This window comes from Dipodomys ordii, unplaced genomic scaffold (genome assembly GCF_000151885.1).
Source record: "Dipodomys ordii isolate 6190 unplaced genomic scaffold, Dord_2.0 Scaffold52, whole genome shotgun sequence".
In the NCBI taxonomy this organism is placed as follows: Eukaryota; Metazoa; Chordata; class Mammalia; order Rodentia; family Heteromyidae; genus Dipodomys; species Dipodomys ordii.
Window position 1 is genome coordinate 9,189,566 of NW_012267268.1, and position 7,717 is coordinate 9,197,282.

The window sequence follows — 7,717 nt, forward strand, 5'->3', positions numbered from 1 at the left end:
CTGAAGAGCTGAGGGACAGCACCCAGGCCCAGAGTTCAGGCCTACAACCAGACCCTCCCCCCAAAAAAATGCAAATTCAATAAATACAAGCAGCAAGACAACAACCTAAAGGTACACTTGCTTTGATAAATTGTCCCCAGCTACTAAATAAGTATCTTCAAAGACCACTGGCCACTAATTGACTGATTCCAATTTTGAGGCATAGGTGAACTTTGAAGAATATACAGTAGGAAAGTAAAAGGATTTCTGTAAAGATCATGATAACTAATTTCAATATCATAATACATTTCAAATTTGTGACATGTTTATGCCCCCTCAAACCACTAATATTTCCTATAGTCTGGGGAAACACAGTTTCTTGACTTTGTATTTTGAGATAATTTTTAGATTTATAGAATAATTATAAAAATATTGCAAAGAGCGACTTGTCATTTATAGCATCTCCTGAGGTTGAAATCCCACAGAACCTTAGTATAATTACCAAGAAATGTAATGCTTTAAACTAAACTGCTTTAATTAATTGGCTTTATTAGTACTCGCCAGCATTTTTCACTAATACTCTATTTTCATCACAAAATCTAATCTAGCCTGCTTAGTCATTCTGTCTACTTAGCTTACCTAATCTGCCACCATTCCTCTGTCTTTCCTTGTATTTCATTAATTATGGCCTTGAGCCTTTCAAATATTAACTATTCATGTTAAAGTTTGGAACCAAGTCTTCCAACAAAATGGCTCTCGTAAATAGGCTGGTGTAGTAATACTAATATCATATAAAACATATTTCAAATTACAATGAGCAAAAACAAAGAGGGGCATTTCATATTAATAAAGTGAACTCTCCATTAGGTTTCTGTTTGATGTGGTTACCTGGTCTTGATTATTTTCTTCAGGCTATATTCCTCCATTTACTATTTTTTGTAGTTCTGGCTTCTTGTTCATGAATTCATTTAATTTTTCTTTATTATTAAAAATTTTAGTTTCTCCATCAAATGTGAATGCTAGTTTCACTGGCTATACCAGTCTTTGTTGGCAGTCACCGGTTTTCAGAGTTGGATGATACTTTTCCAGGCTCTCCTTGTGTCCATGGTTTGTATGGGCCGCAGTTATACTAATTTTCATTCCATTGTAGTTTAGCTCCTTCTTTGATTTTACTGCATTTAAAATTAGCTCTTTACAATTCAGGTCTAGTGTCTTTACTACAATGTGTCTAGAAATGTTTCATCTAGGATGTTGTCTTCTAGGTGTTCTCTATGCTTCTGTTATGTGGGTGAGGTTTTCTCCTTTGAGATTGGGGAAATTTTGTGTAATAATCTCATTGAATAAGGGTTGCATCTCTCTATTCTGGTTTTCCTCTTCTTCATCAATCCCAATTATATGAAAATTAGACTTGTTGGCATTGCCTGCCAGTTCTTGGACTTCCCTTTGGTAAATTCTGAGTGCTTTTGTTCATATCTATGACTTTCTTCTCCAGCTCCTCTGCTGTATCTTCAACTCCTGATATTCTATTTTCCATCTCATTCATTCTCTTATCTATGGCTTCCATTGTGGTTTGCATTGTGGAAATTGATCAATTTATGGTTTCTATATGGATTCTGAAAATATTAATTTCATCTTTTAAGGAAGTTTGTATTATGTTTATTCTTGACTGCATCTTTCTTTTAGGTATTGGAATTCCTTTGATATTTCTTCTTTGTACTCTTGAAATTGCTGTTGTAACTCTCTTTTTATTATTTTGGGCAATTTTATTATTTTGGGCAATTCTGCCATCACTTCTTTATTTAATCTTTTGTTCTCCATTTCTTCTTTGCTCTCACTTTGCTTTCCTGGGTTGCTGATGGAGTATGGGTGTGTTTTGCTATACTGGTGGCCTAGGCTGCTTAGGATCCTGGTTGGGGTGCACTTGCTTTTCAGTTCCCGGTGGGATGTGGGCACTCCTCCAGCTGCTGAAGCTTATCCACGATTCCAGCTCCACTTATCCAGAGACCGGCAGCAGAGGCTGCTGGATCCCCAACCTGGGACACACAGGTGGGGCTGCTGGAGCTTTCGCACAGTTACAGGTGGAGCTTGCTTCACAGGCTGCTGGAGTGTGCCTGCAGTTCCCCTGGCAGCGGTGGTGGGTGTCCACTGTAGGCTACTTACTGATCCTAGAACTTGTTAGAGGCTGTCCAGAGATGCCATGGGAAATCTCTGTATCAATGTGCTGTAGATCACTGGTTGCCACTGCACTCTGTTGTGATGATTGTGGGCTGAGTAGTGTGGTGGTGGGAGCTCTGGTTCTGGGTTTCATGGTACCTTATCTCTGGTCCCTGTCTTGTCTACACTGTCTGGGCCCTGTGCTGTGGGACTTTTCTGCATTTGGGTTCTACAGTCTGCTTGCTGTGGCTCTGAGGTCCCAGGCAGCTGCGGGCTGGGCCGCTTTGGGGACTTGGTGGTGCAGAGCTGGAGATGGATGGGGGAGCGGTTTCCACGTTTTTCTGTCTTTGTGAAAGTTTTGAGGTTTTTTTTTTTCCTTTTCTAAGTTTCTGTATTTCTCTATTTGTTAGCCTTTGTTGCTTTTGTCAATCTCTTGGGGGAACTGCGTGTTGGAACCCAAATTCTCTATTTAGTTGGAGAGAGCTGTGGTGTTTCCTTACTGGTTCATCGCCATCTTAGATCCTCTCTAGAATATGCCTAAATCTTGATCTTTTGGTAAGGGAAGAGCCAATGTTTGAAACAAAATGCAAATTACCATGATTACAGAATAACAGATATAGAGTACAAGCTCTAGATTTTGTGCGGTTCTTTCCCTTTTTGTCTATAGATATGAAAAACAAAGCCCAGGAAATCAAGCCCAATTTCTTTTAGTCCTTTATGCGTCTTTCATTCCTTTTTTAAAAAAAATAATTAAATAAATGTGCATACCATAACATACACAAAGCATATCATGGGGCCATGTCCACTACAGGCTCAGATATGACATCAGCAGTAGCCATCAGAATCAGTTTAAGAATATGGACAGTGCTTCAGAGACCCTCTGATGCAGCCCGCTAGTGATTATAAATTATGCTCTCTCTAGTCTTTAAAAATCATTTGATTGGCCAGATGCCAGTGGTTCAGACCTGTAATCCTAGCTACTCAGGAGTCTGAGATCTGAGGATATCTGTTTGAAGCCAGACTGAGCAGGAGAGTCCATGAAACACTTATCTTCAATTAAGCACCAAAAAGCCAAAAGTGGAGCTGTGGCTCAAGGAGTAGAGTGTCAGTTTTGGGTTCAAGCTCCAGTAATTGTCTTTGAAACATTAAGTTCTATGCATACCTTAAACCCTATTGTCGTTATTTTTATGTATGTAGATGCATTATTTCAAGTCTTTTTCTTAACATTTTTATCCCTACAAGTATCTAAATTGTCACTGTGTGTTCACATTTGATTTCATAGTCTTCTGTGTTTGATATGATTCTTTTATGAAAAAGTATGCACTTAGTAGTATATGTCATGAATTTGCTGTTTTGGATACTTATTTTTACATGCTTTTATTTATCTTGTCTGACCCATCAAGGACGAATCCAGGTAGAAACAGTTTTACAGTGTATGTTAGATTTAGTTACAGATACCTATGTGGGCTAAATAATTTATACAGTGCTTTGAAGCAAATTAAGCAGTCACAATGGTAAGTACTTTTCTGCAAGCCCCTTGGTCTTTAGCTATTTCTTGCTGCCTCCTGTGGCTTAATGAAAAAATTCAGCCATTCTTGGTTTCACTCCTCAGAGTAAGTTTTCATAGAAATATACTGGGTTAGTTCTAGCTAATAATTTCTGGACTAGTGCCACAAGAAAAGTTTATTCCAGCTATCACACCAAGTTTTGATTTATAATTGTTGCTATTTTCAGATACCATAGTTGTTTGAAAATTGTCTGGAGAATAAAAATAAAATAAAGCAAACAATAAAACAAATGCATATAAAGAAAATAAAGTATTTTATTTCTTTCCTTCGCAAGATCTTTAAGGTAATTTCAGTCAGAATTGAAAATTAAGGGCAATAAAAAGGTTGTTCTAAGATCTTGGAGTCAGCTTGCCCCATAAGTCCCCACTCTGTTTCCCTACCTGTTGACAAAATCTCTTAAGTTTCCATTTTCCCCATGTTGTACTGTTTTCCTGGTGTGAGGTACAAATTCCTACCCCAGTTACAAAAGTCTCATTACACTCCTTTTCAGAACAAAATCCTTCCCCCAATTCCTATAGACCACATAACACCTCCTCTTTGGAACTAAGTTCCACCTCAAATCTCCATGGTCCATGTAAACATGACCTATGTGATTACTCCCTACCACAGAATATGACCCATGTGACTGCCCTCTAAAATTTTGTTTAAATTCTACCCATAACTGTCCACTTCTTCTATTTCCATTCCTGTTTAAATCAGCCCAGCAGGTCTGTCCCTCAATAAATCCTTGAATCCACATCGGTCACTTGCCTCTCATTTCTTATAGTTGTAATTCTTATACAGATCAATAGAGAATGCACCAACCTGTTTCTCCTACTACATACAAGTAAAAACCTAAACAGAGTGCCTTAGTTTTTTCCAACTTGCACTCAAAGACATATAGGCACAAAAGGTGGACCAAAACAACTTCAAAAAATATTTTCTCTTTATTGTGCTAGCAGGGGGACGCGAGTATTAACAGGGCACAGGACATTAAGGAAAGTCTATAATGTTGTTAGGTTCTCTCTGAACCTTACCTGCCAGTGATCTTCCGTGACACAAAGGCAGCCACAATTGGGAAGAATCCTATAAGTCTAGGTGATGAGTACCTGTGCTATCAAAGTTGCAGGGGAGTATTCAGCTGTAAGCTCTGCTTCTCCTGCCCTTGCCCTCTTCCTATTTGATCCCAGGGGCAGATATAGTTACAAAGAAAAATAGCCACACAGAGAAATTAGGTTTTTCATTTGTTGTTTAAAGATCAACTATAAGATCCCTTTCGTTCAGAAAACAATGTCAGAAAAGTTAGAAAGGGAAGATATTTTAAGAAAATGATTCCATAAAATTGTTTCCAAACTTCTTAGCCCATCCCAAATATGGACGTTTCTGGAACTAAACCTCATGCCCAACGATTCCATAAATAAACTCAAACACAGACTGCCATCCAAATCCCAGACTGATTATTGATTGGCAGCTTCAGGAACTTCTGAGTGAAAATAATGAGTTTGGATCCACAGCCCTTGAGTTTTCAGGAAGCTGTCTAGTATGGTCAATTGTCTTCCAGATATCAATACATCAACAGTCTAAACAAGATTTTGAGACTTACAACATAAAATTCACGATACCAAGATATAAACCATATGTTTCTTGGTTATGAAAAAACACAGAATTATAACATTTTACAAAGGTAATTAAATCAATGGATGTCAACTTTAAGAGGAGAGATTGAAACTATCAAAGATTTTTAAAGAATATAATATTAATGTTGAACAGGAAGCTGAGGTAAATACTTTGGAAATAAGGAGCTATTACAAGAAAAATATAGAAATATAGAACATAGTTTAATAAAAATAAAAATTTATAAAACTAAAAAAGAAACAACAGAGGTACAAAGTAAATAAATACTGATCAGATGGGACCAATAGTAGATGAAGATAATAGAGGGAAGAATTAGTTAATACACATAAATTACATTAATAGAAAGGATTCATTATGTAAAAGACAATCAGTAAAATAAAGTCAAATATCTGAGGGACCTATGAAGTAAAACCACAGCTCTCACTAGTATGCAAACCATAAGAATACAGAAGAAGTCGCAAAAGGCATTGGCTGAGTGTATGAGGGAGAGTGAGGGATGCAAAAACAATAGCTGAAAAGATTGGTAAACAGTGTAAATTAAAATATGTTAGTTCTGGTAGTCCTCTTCTATATTCCTAGATATTCTGGAGGCTGAAGTCTGAGGCTCATCATTCAAAATCAGCTGTGTCAGAAAAGTCTTAGGAGACTCAATCTCCAAAGCAAAGAAGCTGGACTAGAGGCATAGGTCAAGTGGCTGAGTACTAGCCAGGAGTGAAATGGTCAATGAGAACTTCAGTTCATGCCTGCACCAAAAAATACAAGAATCTTAGTGAATGCTAAGGAGGATAATTTTTAATACATTGTAATTGACCTACAAAAGACTGAATGAAAAAGATGGAAAGAGTATATTTAAAGCATTTAGAGGAAAATAAGCATTATTTACAAGGGAACATAAAGCAAAGGACTGTGAACTTTTGAACAAAAGGCAGAAAGAGCAAAGAACAGAAAAAATCACTTATAAAATGCAAAAACTAAAGTACTGTCAACTCAGATTTGTGTCCAAAATATTCTTAAGGGATGAAGTTGTAATATATTTCTTAGGTGTCGGAAAACTTGTAAAAAGAAATCCACAGGGAATCTGCTGTGTAAGAAATGCTAAGAAATTTATGTAGATGGAAAAAGTTTTCATTTTTCAAATAAAAACTTGGAACCTCCAAACAGAAGAAAAGCAGTGCTAATGTTAAATAATTCTTTACATAGAGAATGCTTTTATTCTCAAGTTATTTTAACCATGTAATCTGATTTGAATGCCATGCTAGTAATACTATGCTATTATCTCCTGAAGTTCTTCATAAATGTTGATATACAACAAGAAAAAGAAGAAACCAAGAGAAAACGAGTTATTATATCTCTTATCCCTTTGGGTCAAAGAGCAAGCCTAAGATCAGACTTGCTCATTTACAACCATCCACAATTATACATGCTATTGTATCCCTTTCATGTTTTCTTGTAAGATCTGCACCTTGGAAACCTAACACAAAATTTTGACAATTGAGGTACTATTCTTTCTGCGAGGCATAAATTGTCTTTTGTCCCTGATATGAGAGTTTAATGTTCTCAACATCCTTTGAACAGTCAGAGACTAACTGCATGCTTAGAAGTAGGGCAAAACCTCAGACACCTTGCAGATCTTCTGGCTATTTTTCTTTCTTTCTTTCTTTCTTTTTTTTTTTTTGCTTATGTGGTGCTGGGGAATCGAACCCAGGGCCTCATGCATGCAAGGCAAGCGCTCTACCACTGAGCCACCTTCCCAGCCCCACCTTGCAGATCTTAATAAACAGTGGCTATATTAGTTGCCACTAAAAAAGCAGGCATGAAAAAGTCTTCAGAACTAAGAAAATGTCCAGGAACAATCACATATTACATAACACTAAACTTTCATTCACTAAGTAGGCATAATTATCCTAAATGGCTATACATCTAACAACTGGATCTTGAAATATTTGAGGCAAAACTGATAAAACTAAGAATAAAATGGACAAATCCAAAAGCATAGTTAGGAACATCAATATTCTCGCATTAATAGATAAAGCAGTAGACAACCACAAAATAGAGCAAACAACTGTAAAACATTATCAAATGGAATTAACTGACATTTTTAGAGCATTCCATATAAAAAGAACAAAATAAAATTAATTTCAAGTGTACATGGAACCTTCACAAACCTAAACTTTAATTATGACAGTATGCTGAACCAGGAACTAGTGTCTAAATAGTATCAATCCTTACTACTCCAAAGACTGAGATTTGAAGGAACATGGTATGAAGCCAGTTAGGACAGAAATATCTGGGAAATTCATCTACAAAATAGCAAAAAGCTGGCACTGGTGACCCATGGCTGTAATACTGGTTGCACAGGAGACTGAGATTGGAAGATCAAATTTTTTTTTAATTTAATTTTG

General features: G+C 36.7%; 1 pseudogene; it reads left to right on the forward strand.

Moving 5' to 3' along the window:
- Nucleotides 1–7,717, forward strand: part of LOC105988908 — a 160,578-nt pseudogene that overhangs the window by 106,839 nt on the left and 46,022 nt on the right.